General features: G+C 38.5%; 1 non-coding gene across 1 annotated transcript; it reads right to left on the bottom strand.

Moving 5' to 3' along the window:
• Positions 1-6,134: 6,134 nt before the first annotated feature.
• On the bottom strand, positions 6,135-6,297 carry LOC117802511. The gene has a single exon (XR_004625886.1). It is a non-coding gene; the product is annotated as a U1 spliceosomal RNA (small nuclear RNA).
• Positions 6,298-15,247: the final 8,950 nt, after the last annotated feature.

Genomic DNA, 15,247 nt, shown 5'->3' with positions numbered 1-15,247 from the left:
CCTGAGGCTGCATCTCAGGACCTTGGCCTCTCTTCTCTCTTAGCAAAGAGAAAAGGGCAGCAATAAATCTGAGGAACCAGATAAAAACACCAAGCTATAACCACCCTTTTAATATTACCATCAAAATCGAACAAAGACTCATTAAGAGTTTCAGTATTTGAACTAAGGATTTAAAAAAAATTGGCAGGAAAAGGCACATGAGCAAAGCAGAATGTTTCCAAAGGGGATGTAGAGCTTATTTTAATGAGACCTCAATGATCTTCAGGAAATTTAATAGGAAACTTTATGCTAACTGGTTTAAATTAGCTATGTTTGAGAAATTTCCTAAAACTGGGAATTAATAAACAGAAAAATAAAATCCACTCAAATATCTGGAACTTACACAATTCTTTAGCTGTAAGAAAACAATTATTGTGAATAATATATATCAGAATTTGGGGAATATTTTTGTCTTGCCATGTTCCCTTTTTAAGCATCGTGCTTACCCCAGAAGAGCCTGGCCAGCTCATTTGTGGACATGAATAAGTCTTGTATCTAGCTTACTATACATGAAGCATTAGTCTCTGTTCTCTCAGGAGATTATCATGGAGAGAGACATATACTGAAATAAAGGAGTGAAAGAAGTGTGAATATGAGTGGAGGTCAAAGCAGAGGTGAGAAGGAAGGCTCTAGGTGGTTTTGCCTAAAACCAACTTGCTGAATGATCACCTTTCCAAATGACTATTTCGCCCAATTTCTTTTTAACTATTTAATTGTAGCTAGTCAGTTTTATTTTACTTTCCTTACATTTGAGGAATGCTGCTCTGGTCTCTGCTGCCAGATATCTGCTATAACTAAATATTGAGGGTGAAGAAAGGTGGAAATTGAGGGGCATATAAAGACATATTTAAAAGGTATAAAGTTTTGATTATAAATAATTTGTACTTAAATTTGCATTATTTGTACATATTAAAAGAAGAATATGTTCATAAGAGTTTCATTCATAAGAGTTTCATATTTAAGAACACAGTTTCCAGAAATACATTCTTATGGAGTATATCATGGGTATGCCTGTCAAATAAATACTGGTTCAGGGGAAATGTAACACAAATTAAGCCAATCAGAATTCTTCCCTGGCAACAATATACAGATATTGAAAGTCAGCAGCCCTGGGCTATGGAGCTGAGAAAACATATTTGGGACTGACAAAAATGATCATTTTTCTCTGTCTACAGACTGAAGCTGGATAGGAATAGGCAGAAATGGATGAGGTACTGCCTTAGTCCATCTGGGCTGCTGTAACAGAATACCATAGACGAGGTGGCTTGTTTATAAGAAAACTATTTCTCACAAAATTTATTTCTCACAGGTTTGGAGGCTGGGAAGCGCACGATCAAGGTGCCAGCAGGTTTAGTGCCTGGTTCACAGACAGCCATCTTTTCACTTTCCTCATATGGTCAAAGGGATGAGAAAACTCTCTTGGGCCTCTTTCTATGGGCACTAAGAGGCTCTGCCCTTGTGATCTAATCACCTCCCAAAGGCTCCTCCTTCAAACGCCCTCACATTGGGGATTAGGTCTCAACATGTGGATTTTGGGGGGATATAAACATTCAGCCTATAGAAGATGTGGAGAGAAAGATGGTCCTGGGGGGATAAATATGAAACCCTGGTCCCGGTAGTTAGCCTTTTCTTTGATCCCTTGAGTTGACAAGAACTGTGAAGAGTCTGAGGTTTTATCTTACTTGCAAGTTAAAAATTTGGCCTGCTAGTTTAATGGATGCCAAGTAGAAGACATGAAACTCTTGGTTCAGAGACAAAGGATTTTTACTACTCACACCCATAATAATAGCTGGAGTATCAGCATTTCCTTGTGCCCATTCCTCAAGTCCCAGTCCTCACATAGTAATGTAAAGAGGACCAACTGACACCTACATGCACAGCAAGTTGCATTACAAAAGAAACCCTAAATTTGGGGAACTCAAATTTTTTATAATGGGCAGTAATCCTGCTTTCCGTTTGTTCCAGAGTGAGACACTAGCTGTTCACTATATACAGTCTTGAAAATGTCCGCCATAAAGGCAACCATTATTTTTACTTACAAGACATGCAGAAACCTGAGAAAACTATGAGAATTGTCTCCAACCAGAGCTACCTGTGTACCTTTTTCAGTTCCAGGAGTTAATACTTTTCCCTTAAGCTAGCTACGCTGTGTTTATGTCACTTCAATCAAGAATCCTAACCAACATACAGTGTGGCAGTAGGGGGTCCCTATTTTGGGCAGTCCCTCTCATTCTATTATGAAATCCAAATAATGTAATTTTATTGTAGATTTTGTTAGTGTAAAAGTGTAAGAAAATCAATCCCTTTTACATTATGTGTGGGAGATAAGCTGGATCTAAATTTGGGATCTGTTTTCATTTTGTACCAGCTGACTAGACTCCTTATATTTCTTTTCTTCATGGAGTGACAAAAAAAGCACATATTTTGGGTTATATAAAATATTTTAAAAGGTATCAACTATTTTCAGTTAACTTAGGATCTCTGTAGACAGAAAATTACTAAACTGTAATGGTGCAAGCTAGGATCCTCTGCCCTCACCTTCTAATTGACCTTCCTTCTTTTTTTATGAGTTCCTACTCATAAGACCTTGCTCCAGGTTAACTGCTAATACCATTGATACAACATCTGTATAACGATTTAAGACAAAGATCCTGCTAGAGAAAGTAATTATATTATAATATGAAATTCTATAAGAATGTAAAGCCTTTAGGAAGGAATCAAAAGCACTAATGATAGAACTTGAGGCATCATAAGAGATGGCAGGTAGCTGGTTAAGTATTAGGGAAAACTGATAAGCAGCTTCCAAAACATACCATTTCAGGTGCTAGTTTTAAGTCCACCAGAAATGGTTTACCCCTTAGGGGAAAGAGGTCCTACTACCTCTGTGTCTGGTGACTAGATTATGGACTCTTTAAGTCTCCTTACCACAGTGTCTGACACATAGAAAATACTCAATAAGCACAATTTAATGAGTGGAAATAGGCCTCGACAGGCAAGCATACTGGAATAAAGTGGTGGTCAACTCATCAAAATCATGTGCTCACTCATCCAACTTCTCAGGAAGCTGAACAAATCCACACGGGCAACAACACACTAATAATCAAAATAATCATGCTTGAACTGATGTTTACGGAAGTTACCATCTAAGGAAAACTTTGGCTACATAATTTACTTAAGGGAGATTTTCTCACTCCCAATACGATTTCCTAGCAACAAACGAAAGTCCTTTTCCCTTCATTTGTGTGAGAATGTATGCATATTGTATTTGCAGGAGGGGGAGAAGAATGGGGGCAGTGGAGAGGATATCCAACTACCTCTGTGGCTTATCCCCTCTAAAGACAGCTGTTTTCTCCATCAGCGGCTGGTGGCAGACTTCTCCATATCCATTTGCCGTGGAAGGGCGAGCAGCTGGAATGTCAAACCCAGACTTAGTCTGAGAAAATAAACTCCCATCCAAGGACAGATGTGAGGTTTCTAGTCCTTAACTGCCCTGGAAACATTTCACCCTGTGTTTGTCTTGTGTTTAGAAATGAGGAAGAATGTATATGTCAAATTGTTGCTTGTTGTGGACATTTTTTCTCTTCTCTTCCCCACTAAGTCTAGCAGGTCAAAAAGAGCAAGCTACGTGTAAATTCAGGGTTATTCTATAAAGTCATAGGGGTAATTCATGAAAAGAATGATTTTATTCTTACTGTGGGTAAGAGTCAGGTATCTCACTGTTGGAAAAGGAAATTACAATTATAAAAGGGGGTGAGGATGGAATGGGCCCTGTGGTATTGGATTGAAACTGGAGGTATCAGTATGAACTCGTAATTTTACATACAGAAATAGATACACATATATTTACAGATATAAATGTGTATATAATTTTTTCTAGATATGTCTGATGAGAGATCCTAGCAGCAAAAGAAATTAAGCGCACACACACACACACACACACACACACCTCTAATGCTCATATTTTGGTTTCTAAATATCATTCTTCACTGAAAAGAACAAAGTTCTTGAAGAAATGTTTGATTCCAGGCTTGTGACATGGAAAGTGCAACATGGGCCTGGAACATTGTATTGTGTCAAAAAAGAACAAGTGCTTAAAGAATGCTGGAGAAGGGGCGCCTGGGTGGCACAGTGGTTAAGCGTCTGCCTTCGGCTCAGGGCGTGATCCCGGCGTTATGGGATCGAGCCCCACGTCAGGCTCCTCCACTATGAGCCTGCTTCTTCCTCTCCCACTCCCCCTGCTTGTGTTCCCTCTCTCACTGGCTGTCTCTATCTCTGTCAAATAAAAATAAATAAATAAATAAATAAATAAATAAGAATGCTGGAGAAATGTCAGGAGGACCTAAGATCCAGGTTGCAGGGGCTTCCACTGACTAAACATGAGACAACTGGAGAATTGTCACATAATAAAAACAATGAGAGACCAAAAGCAGAGAAGGGAGAGAGAAAAAAATTAAAGCAAATGTGGCAAAATTTTAACATTTGGGAAATTTGCTTGAAGGGTATATGGGAATTTTTGGTATTATTTTTGAAATTTTTCTATAAGCCTATAATTATTTCAAAAGAAAAAGTAAAATTAAATACATGCAAAAACAGCTGTAGGGTGAGATAAATTAAACAACATCAATGGAACACTGATAATTGTTGAAGTTTAATATTAGTCACTGGGAAATCACTGTACTATTTTCTCTAGTGGTATATGTGACTGAATCCTTTCTGTAATAAAACATGAAAAAAAAAAAGAACATCTTAAGTTTAGACTTAAGAATACACCTCCTATTTCTAGACTCAGGGCACCATGAAATCCAGGCTCTTGTGCATGACCCATGGCAGTAATACCAGCCTGCTTTTTCTTCTCTGGTCTTGAGTCTTCTCAACCACTGTAGTCCACCCTACTCACTACCAACCAGAGGAGCTGTCTTTCTGAAATATATCTTTTAATATTTTATCCATGCTCTAGCTCACAAATCTTTTACTCACTTTCAATGCCATGAGAAAACTCTGAGCTTTATTTCTAAGGTCTCAAGGTCCTTTATAATTAGGTCTTGACCTACTTTTGCAACCTCATCTTCCAAATTGCTGACGTGAATATTCTTCATTAAACTCTGTTTTCCTTGTCCCGTCCCAAGGGCTCTTTGGATATCCTTACCTCTATGTTTGGCAGGTCTGAAAACATGTCCATAATCCTCTTTCTTTGTTTTGTTTTAAATCTTTACTATCCATTAAGATGACTGATGGGGATGACAGGGTTAGAGGCTGCTTCAAAAGGATGGGCTATGACCATTCCCTGTGAGAACTAGCTATTTCTTTTGTGGGATTCTACCCTAGGAATGGGCTCTTTAAGGCTACTGGAGTTCCAGGTAAGGGGTGGGCTAGGTTTGCTGAAAGTTGTTTTTAATTTCTCATCATCAATTTTTTAAGAATCTAAGTCCTGTCTTCCTCTATAGTTAATCTGCAGGGAGGTTTCACTAACTCCAAAATGTCCTGTCTACTCTTCCCCTATTTCCTTCATCTTCACTCAACATTTGTCTGGTACTCCCAACTCTCTTCCAAGACTCTTAGACATATTATTTCATTGGTTAGACTGGACACAGTTAGCTTGTAAATTTTGGGAGGGCACCCTCTGTCTTCCCCTTATCTGACATCCTGTGATACATTCTTTCTACCTTTCACAATGATCTAAATGAGAGAAGGTTATGATTGACTACTATGATAGTGATTTTCATACATCTCAGAGCAAATTCTTGTACAAACAGGTATCCAAATACTTACTGATGATCTGCAGAAACCATATCATTTATATATAAATGTTCCAAAAACACTGCCCTACTTCAAGAAAATGTGGAAGCCGTGAAAGCAATTAAATAAAGGCACACAGAAAGAACCCTAAGTGGAGGCTCACTTACTCATCTCTCTTCACATTTTTGACAACTTCTAAATGTTTGAACATCATGCTCTTTTCAGGGTCTCAACATTTTCTTTCTATGCTAATTCCAGGTACCTTTATATTTCAATTATGAGTGAACCACTTTCAAAGGATGTGGATCCTAAAACTACGTTTTATTTTTTTTATTATTTTATTTTTATTTTTTTTTTATCAGGGGAGAGCACGAACACAGTCCCCCACTACCACAAATTATGCAGTCGAGTTTCCCACACTTGGGGAAATCGCAGATGTCAGCACATCCTCAGTGCAATGGAAAGCCTCAGCCTGGGAAAACCACCTGCTTGATCATGGTGTCACCCCTGCTAGGTAAGAATTATAACTAGGTTTTAATAATCCTAACCTCTTGCACCTCCCACTCCATGATACGTTTCTTAGGTAAGCTTACCCAACTGCCAAATGGCCAATCCTTTACAAACCTAGCTTATCACCCCTGGTGCTGTCATCTTTTAACAGCTTCCTGGAAGTGTTTTAAACTCTAACAATCCTTTGTTTGAGATCCTTGGGGAGCACTTATCCTAAGAATAGGTGGCCTTTCTTGGTCCATTTTGGCCTCTGATGCTACATCATCTTAGAAGGCCTTAGTAATAATAACCAGCCCTCATATATGCTTACCATGTGCATAATCCTATTCTAAATGCTTTACCCGAATTAATGCATTGAAGTCCTTTTTAATTTTTCAGTCTTTCATCTGACTAGCCTCTGAGATAAACCTCCTCAGAAACACTTTGGGCAGTCCCACAACACTCATCTGCCAGAAATTTTAGCACAAGCTAGAATTGGAAATATAAATGAGCCAAGTCCGTGGTTTGGTATGGCAGCCGTTGGCGATTAAAAAAAGAAAAAAAATTAAAGAAATGCTATTTCTATTATAAAAACAATATTTTCTAAAGTTCCAAAGAGAAAAACAATTATGACACTCCCAGCATATTTTGGTGGTTGGAAAGTAGAAAATGGCTTTTAAAAAATGGGCAAAATACATCTTGCAACCATATTACCAGTGGCTTTAAATGGAAAGAATGACAGGCCAACCTGGGTACAAGGCTAGCATTTCATCTCAAAACCTTTTTCAGTTCTGTGGTCTCAAAACAGCTCCAGAAAAAGCATCCTCAGAACATGGTTCTAATACTAAATAAATACTACACATTTTAAGGTTTCAGATCTAGGGCCCAGGAAACACAGGATTAAGCAAATGGCAGAAGTCTTGCCTGCTGGGAGCTCTAGCTAGAGCATGTCAGTCCATAGTTCCTAGTGCCCACCACTAAAAGATGTGATTAACAGTATGCAGAAGCATCTTTGAACTGCTTTCCTGTAGCCTTATCAGTTTTTTATGTTTCTCAATCAGTGAGACCTTTGGCTTCATTTTCTCCCTTGACCTCTAAGACCCCACATTGTCCTGGGTCTTCCTCCTTTCTAATAGCTTCCAGCCTGTATCTACTTGCTCCACTGCTTCCATATCCCTAAGAATTGGGTTTGAGGACTCTATTTTGTTAACATACAAGTTCCAGGCAAGCATGGAAACCTCCATTCATAATTTCTACTATTCCTGCTATGCAGATGACTTTGAAATCATCATTCCTGCCACAGATTCTCTCATGAACTTTAGTCCTAAATGTCTAACAGAAGTTAGACCTTTTCTCTTGGATTTTATTCAATCACTCTAAATCATGATTAACAGTGGATGCCATTTCTTTTATCATGAACCAAGAATTTCACTAAGCACTTTATTTCTCCTCTCATTACTGCTTTTATTTCATTAATGGGTGTTTTGGCTACAAATTCATACTTACTTTTGAGAAGGTTATATGGAAAAAATATGAATGTTTCCTTCAAATTGATTTACTTTTCCCACACATTACTTTTGACATTAAAAAATCTTTATACACTATCATTGATCATAGAAACCTAAAATGAATATTAACTCATTTGCCTGTTGTCAGTAGTATGAATTCTATGAGCCCTGGTGATATTCCAGCTGTTGCTGTCCCTCAGAGAATGGTGGGTTTTGGAAATGGTCAAATGTAAAGAAGTTTCTCCCCCAGAAGTATGGAAGCACAGGAAGCGGCATGTGGGAAACTGGATCTTTCTAGAGGTAGTGGCTATGGTACTATGGCAAAATGAGTAGATTTTTACATTTTTGGCTTCTCCAGAAATCATTAGGATGGCGTGGTCCTGGCTGGAAGTGCTTATCTCCTTGAAGGTGTTAGCAGAACCTGGAGCCTCTCCAGGTTTGTGTCTACTAATCACAACATAAAATTCTGTCCTATTACTTAGGGAACTTACTCTGGCAAGCTGTCTGCTTCCCGCAGGTGGCCAGTTGTATCTGTTGCAGGCTCCTCCACAGAAGCAGGGAGCTGGTCTCAACTCCTAGTTCTTGTTATCTCTCACCTAGACACAAGCACCCAGGCAAAACCCTCTCCAGCTCCATTTAATATGCTGCGTCTCTCCGTTTTCCCTTCCACCCAACAGGGCACTCTCAGTCTTGTTTATCAAAACTGTTTCCTGACCAGTCTTCTTATCCTCAGCCTCCTCTCCGTTCCAATCATTTCATGTGCCAGAAACAGATTAACCTCCTTCCTTCATTCCAGTTCACATCCCCAAAGTCTTTGGAGGCTCCCCAGTAAAATAAAGCACAAATTCTTAGTCTGGCATCATTTGCAATCTTCTCTAACCCCATCTCTTTACATTTAAAAATATTTATTGTCCCACCTTTATTTCAGCCACACCAGTGAGCTCATTGCTCCTAGATATGCAATATACTCCCTGCTCTACTCATACCTACTTCAGGTGCTGTTTATGAAAACATCTTTTTTGTCCTGCCATACTGAATTCTGTTAAGTGGGTGATGCCTTGGACTTCACGCCCCGTGGAATGAAGGTGAAACTCAGTTATTCCACACCCTTTAGGATAAACATCTTCTTTGCGCAATCACATTGGGCCTCCTGACTCTGCTCTAGGAAGGGATGAGAGCTACTTAAATTGCTCTGCACACTTCTTCTTTGTTGTTGTAACTGGTCTGTCCTAAGGTCAAACTTACATAATCTATAGCATCAAATTCCCAAAGCTGTACCCATGACAAGTAAGGAAACAATCTTTTCTTCAGACTTGACTTTCTGCCACTAGGACTCAGAGATTGTTAAACAGTTGGTGACCTTTATTCGGGTGTTAAAAGTTCTCATTTGCACTTGTGTTTTTATACAGTTTATAGGTCCTTTTGATGTAGACCCAGTCGCACTGGATATGCTTCTAGCCATGGGCTATTTCTATTCTCTGTGCCTGTTTCCATAGCTGCTAGGCACCCAGACACAGAGTCAGCCTTATCCCAAATCCTGGCTGTTCAACACGGGCCTCATCATTACTATCATTTTCCCTAAAACAAATACGTTTCCAAAAGCAGTTATTCTCCTTAAATTGCAAAGTAGATACAGGGACCAAATGAGAACACATTCTGTAAGCTTTTTTATGTTAAGCTTCTCCCTTCTGTGGCTCAGGATGAATTCCAAGACCAAGATCTGATAGGTGTTTAGAGAAAAATCATGCACCATTATTTTTATTCATAGAAAATAAACATCCCAGGCTGGTCTGGAATTATAAAGGCCTTTATCTAAAGCTCTGTTACATTTAGGGTAAGGGGACCAATAGCCGCACCTCTAGGACCAATTTGCTTTTACCTCTAGTCCCACAAAATGGCTCTCAGCATCTCCCAAGAGCACTGTTTAGACATTAGGGATTGTAGGCAAGGCTGTGATTTCATCAGATATTAGAACTAAAAGAAATAATAAAATTTACCTTACTATGTATGAAATTATTCATCTGTATACTTTAATTATTATGACTAATATTTCAGAAATGGGAAACTGAGGCTCAGAATACCAACTCTGAGTACTTACTATATTCATGGAAATGGACATTAACATTCATTCTCTCCTTTGAGCCTAATTAGCCTATGATGATCAGAGATGGGGAAACTAAGAGATTAGGTAAAATTTCCCTGTGGTAACAGCTTTAGTAAGTGATAGAGCTCAGATTTGGGTCTGTTTTCTTTTTCAGCAGCTCCTTGAAAGCCCTTAGCCCAAGACTGACTGATTGGACTATGAAAGCCCAGCTGTGTTGCCTCAAGTTAAGACAAACTCTGAGGTATAAGACCCTCTGAGAACTCTCTGGGATCTGGTGGACTCTGGGGCTCTTGCCTGAGCTCACAGCCTTGCTTGGAACCCCCCCTGCAGCGCTAATAAGCGGTAAGGCCGGAACTCCCACACTGCTCTTCTCCTTTCAAGTCCAGGGTTCTCTCCACCAAAGAAGCCAGACACATCTGTTCTTTCAAACTTCAAAACATACCTAAAGAGTGACACAAATATAAATGTGCAGGGCACTTTCCAAGTCTCTCCTGACACCTTTCTGGTCTCCTAATCTAAAAATGTTTGTTTGGTTAAGCTGCCAAATCCCAGTTACACAGTGGAACATTATAAGCTGTTTATTCTATCACAAATTCATGCCTCATTACTAAACTCCTATATATCATTGATGTTATTTGGGGAATACTAGAAAGACAGGCTTTTGCTTGATGTTGCTCTTTGCACATAATGACGTGGGGTTTTTTTGTTGTTGTTTGTTTTTTGTTTTTTCCCTCAGAACATCCTTACTTGGATCAGGCATCAGGTAGTAGACACATGAGCCCTGGAGGAGAGAAAGCCCTACCTAGGCTCTGCAGCAAAATTGCAAGGAAGCTAAGAATTGTTTTCAGCTACTCTAGATGTTTCTTTTATCAGTTATCATTGCACTTCTCACATTCTCCAAGTCAGATGTTCTGCTAATTCCTCTCCAAATCAACACACAACTATGAATGGCTGGTAGCAGTTTTATGTGTATCTCTCCTAAACATCAAGGACTCCAGAATCAGGGAGGTTTGGGTTCAAATCCTTGATCCACCATTTACTAAATGATTGTCTTCAAGACCCAATTCCCTCAGTTCTAGAAGAGAGACAGCGCCTACCTGACAGAGGGGTGAGAATTAAATGTTTAGCAAATATAAATTCTAATGAGCTTAGGTCCTGGCACAAAGCAGGATTTCAAATGTTAGTTCCATCCACTCCGTTGCCCATTTTCCTCTGTCTCAAAAACATCTGCATAGTAATCATAATCTTAAGCAGCAGAAGGAAAGCTCAGACAGTTGAGTTTTAGCAGCCACTTACTAGTCAAGGAAGATGTGGGAGTTCTCACAGTCACACGACATAGATATTTGTTTCCTTCACAGGTGAGACCAGTCAGGGTGTGACTGTTAGTGCTGAACCGAGTGGCCTGTGCCTTATTCCTGAGGAGCGGGTTGGTTTATGCTCACCTGAGGCTCTCTGATGGCAAGAAGAAAACCAGGCCAACCTCTCTCCTAAGGTCTCCTTAGCAATAGAAGGATCACATAGATTCCGAAGCCTCAGACAACCAAGAGAAGATCATCTCTAGGCATACTTCATGGTACATGTGTTCTGTGGATGACCACATAAAAAATGTGAAGGCCTCTCCTTCCCAAAGATTATGAGCAGAAACAGAAGCAGGAAATCAGAACTCACAGTGAGTCACAGGACATTTAACTTGTTTCTGCTTTTGATTTTTATGAACTTGGGGTAAAAGGGAGTTTTACTCTTTTCATCTGTTCCACTACAATAACTGCTTTGTTAACACACTTTTAAGGGTTCCATTTTAAGTCTGAGGCACTTCCTGGATGATGAGGATCCAGATATAATATACTTGGTTTTCTAAAATAAACCCAGAACAGGATTAGTAATTCCACTAATCCTGAGGAGGTCATGCTTTGGTAAATAACAGGGAGAGGGAAGCAGGTGTCACCACCACAGAGAGTTTCTTACACTTTGAATCTTACAAACCATAAGGAAACTATAGGGGGTGGGGAGGGGGCAAACTGAAAATGAATTCAAGTCAGTGTTCAGAATCAACCAACAGAGAATAGAAGCAACCTCAATAAACTGCAGTGCTGAGTTAGCAGGACTTGGGACTTACTCGATAGCTGTAATTTCTCAAACCAGACATCCTAACTCAGCTGTCTATTTACAAATGTTCTTTGAGGTGACATAGGTGAGAGGGTGAGAGAGAAAATGTTGGAGACACAAGTGCCCTTGAATTACTTAAATAATTTCTCCTTTCCAAAAGAAAAAGATGACAAAGAGAAATAGTGTTTCCTCTCCCAACTGTAGGTAAATTGGATCTCATTCTTTACAGGTAGCCCCAATCTAGAAAAACAATCCAATGAAAGTACAGAACATTCAAAATGTTCACTGGTGGGTCTGATATAGTCTGTCTTGCAGACTGATGTCACCAATCTGGTCATACACAGTTTTATGTTCTTTATGGTGACTGCCAAGGAAATGTGGGATTAGTGAGGATTATCCTCTTGGAGGGAAAGTGAGTCTCAGACTAGAGTCTGTCATGCATATGGATTTTCATTATGCAGATCTTTATTAACAAATAAGGAGAAATGGTCATAAAACCATTCTGGAAGTCTTCTTATCCTAAAACAAAAAGGAGCTCTGACTCTTATGTATAAAAGGTTCACTTGAGATAGAAACACCAAATGACTCAGAGTCACTATCAGGCAACCAGGAATCCTAATCTAGAGGCTACAATCAGTGCTATGGAGGGGCAGGTCTTGGATACCCCTAGAGGGGTCTGTAGGCCTCCCTAGATTATTAGGCTTTTTTTAGGCCAGGCTTGGGAGGCTTCCTCAAATGTTTTAGCCAATCCACATTGCTTTCATCTCACAGTGAGGGCCCGGTCTAACATTCATCATTTAATCAAAGAGATAATAACTACTGTGTTAAACAAATCTTATAAATAATAAAATACAAACATGCCAACAGGAAATCAGCAAAACTTATAAAAAGGGAAAAATGTGTAGAGTATACCAGGAAGCTAGGAAGTATACAACAGGAGTTTAACCTCACTCATACTCATAGACAGGCACATTAAAATAAGGTGTTATTTTGATCTATCAAATTGGCAAATAACACTGTGTGTACTTTGGTATGAGAAACTGAACTTAATAATATACAGCAATTGTTATACACTTTATGAAGTTTATCAATGTGTATCAAAGTAGTGTACACATTTTTGACAAAATAATTCCATTTCCAGGAATTTATCCTCACAAAATATACACCAAAACCTAGCTGATAGGATATTTGCTGTAGTATTATTTATAATACTGAAACTAAAAATGTACTGAATTTCCAGTAAGAGGTGATGGCTAAATAGATTACGGTGGCGTTTTACATTTAAATTAACTACAGACATCAAGGATCATTTAAAAGTCAGAAAGACCTTTGTAAACGACACACAAGACAAACAGTTTAGTAAAAATTTATGTAGTCGATTAACTACATAAAATTGCCTACATAAAAATGGAAATGCGCTGTACATAAAATAGTAAAATAAACACCATTTATTCAATAGATGCAAGTATATATGGCCACATTAATGGCCACATTAATGATGATATAGATATACAGCATAGCAAAGAAATACTAAAAAGATATATGAAGACACGCTGTGCCTTCCTGAAGGGACAGTCTCTGTCCCTTCTGTCCCCCTCTGTCCCTTCCTCAGCTTGCTTTTTCAAGCTAAATTCTGTTCTACAGGAAAAATGAATTTAAAAAGTCACTGGAAGATAAATACGTAAATAAAATTTTAGAAAATGTTCTCACCACAAAAAAGAAATGGTAATTATGTGACAGGATGGAATTGTTACCTAATGCTATGGCAATAATCATTTTGCAATATATAAATGTATCAAATTGACAGAGTGTACACTTTAAAATTACAAAATGGTGTATGTCAATTGTATCTGAATAAAGCTGAGGAAAAAAGCAAAAAAAAAAAAGAAGAAGAAGAAGAAGTCATATTGGATATGTTGTCATAAACCCACAGGAAAACTCAAAGGGTTAGTATCATCCCCAGCTCCCCATCACATTAGAGGTTATTTTGGTGAATTCCTTATGGTAAAATGATTAGTGAAATCTAATTAAAATTGGGATTTCTCTCAAAAGAACTTACCCTGGAGGCTGAATGGAAGAGCGAACCCATTTTTAATGAAAATTGCAAAACATGAAATTAAAGCAAATTAAAATCAACCAAAGAAAAAAATTGATGGAGAAATCCAAATCCATAGTCAAGAAATCAGGCTGAGTCTAGAGACAGATTTGAAATTTTATATCTTGGCCCTGGATGCCTGATTGTGAACAAGTTATTTAGCCTCTCTGGTCCTAAGTTTTCTCATTTAGAGGCAAAGGTGTTAATTTAGTGTTAATTTAGCTGAGTGTTAACTTAGCTGAACTAGAGGCCTAGGCCAGTGTTCCCTTCCATCCATGGAGAGAATAATGTAATCTCCTGAACCCAAGAGGACGTCCTCTTGTTAACAATGCAACCCTGCTAAGACCTCCAGTTCTCACATGTAAGAAGAAGGGGATGAACAACATACCACCTCTAAACTCCACTATGCTCCATCGATTTTGCTATCCGGGCAAATTAATTTCTCTAAGCCTCGGTTCCTCAGTTATAAAATGGGAGTAATAATTACTTATCTCCTAGTGTTGTTATGAGTTTGTAAAATGTTTGGAAGAATACTAGGGATAGAGTAACCAGTAAATAAAGATTGTTCTGGATTACTATTAACATTGTTATTTTTCTTATTAATAAATACTTCATATTTTTATTGAATTGAGCCCCACATTGTACTTTCGAGTACAGGCTTCAAAACCATTTTTTAAAACCTATTTATTATTTTTATTCTTTTTTAAAAAAAAAAAAAACAAAATCCTTACTCATTTATGGAAAAGACCAAGAAGGATATGATATTGCTTAGAGTATTCAAGCATTGGAACCATGACTCCAGTTTCGTATCTAAAGCCAGACCCTTAGCCGAGTTTTTCCAAGAGGGAAGACACAGAGCTGGGAAGAGAATTGGACTCTATTTACATGATACGAAAATAAGAGGCTAGTTTACCAGTTTCATCAAACAACTGCTCCACTCAGAGAGAAACTGCACATCCCTCTCAGAGAGCTGGCTGTCCAGTCATAACTCATCTGAAGTTTATGAATAATTCTGATGTTGACTGTTTTATCTTATAATAAAACCAATTGAGATTTCACCCTCAGATTGGTGAAGACATTCCAGACGTAAAGGCCAAAAGGAAGGGCTGTTCCAATGATGCTTCACCCTGAAGCAATCTTTTATTTCCCACAGCCCACCCATTGTGATAT

The sequence above is a fragment of the Ailuropoda melanoleuca genome, chromosome 5 (assembly GCF_002007445.2).
Source record: "Ailuropoda melanoleuca isolate Jingjing chromosome 5, ASM200744v2, whole genome shotgun sequence".
Classification (NCBI taxonomy): Eukaryota; Metazoa; Chordata; class Mammalia; order Carnivora; family Ursidae; genus Ailuropoda; species Ailuropoda melanoleuca.
The sequence above is the reverse complement of the archived record's forward strand: the minus strand, read 5'-3'. Positions and strand labels throughout refer to the sequence as shown.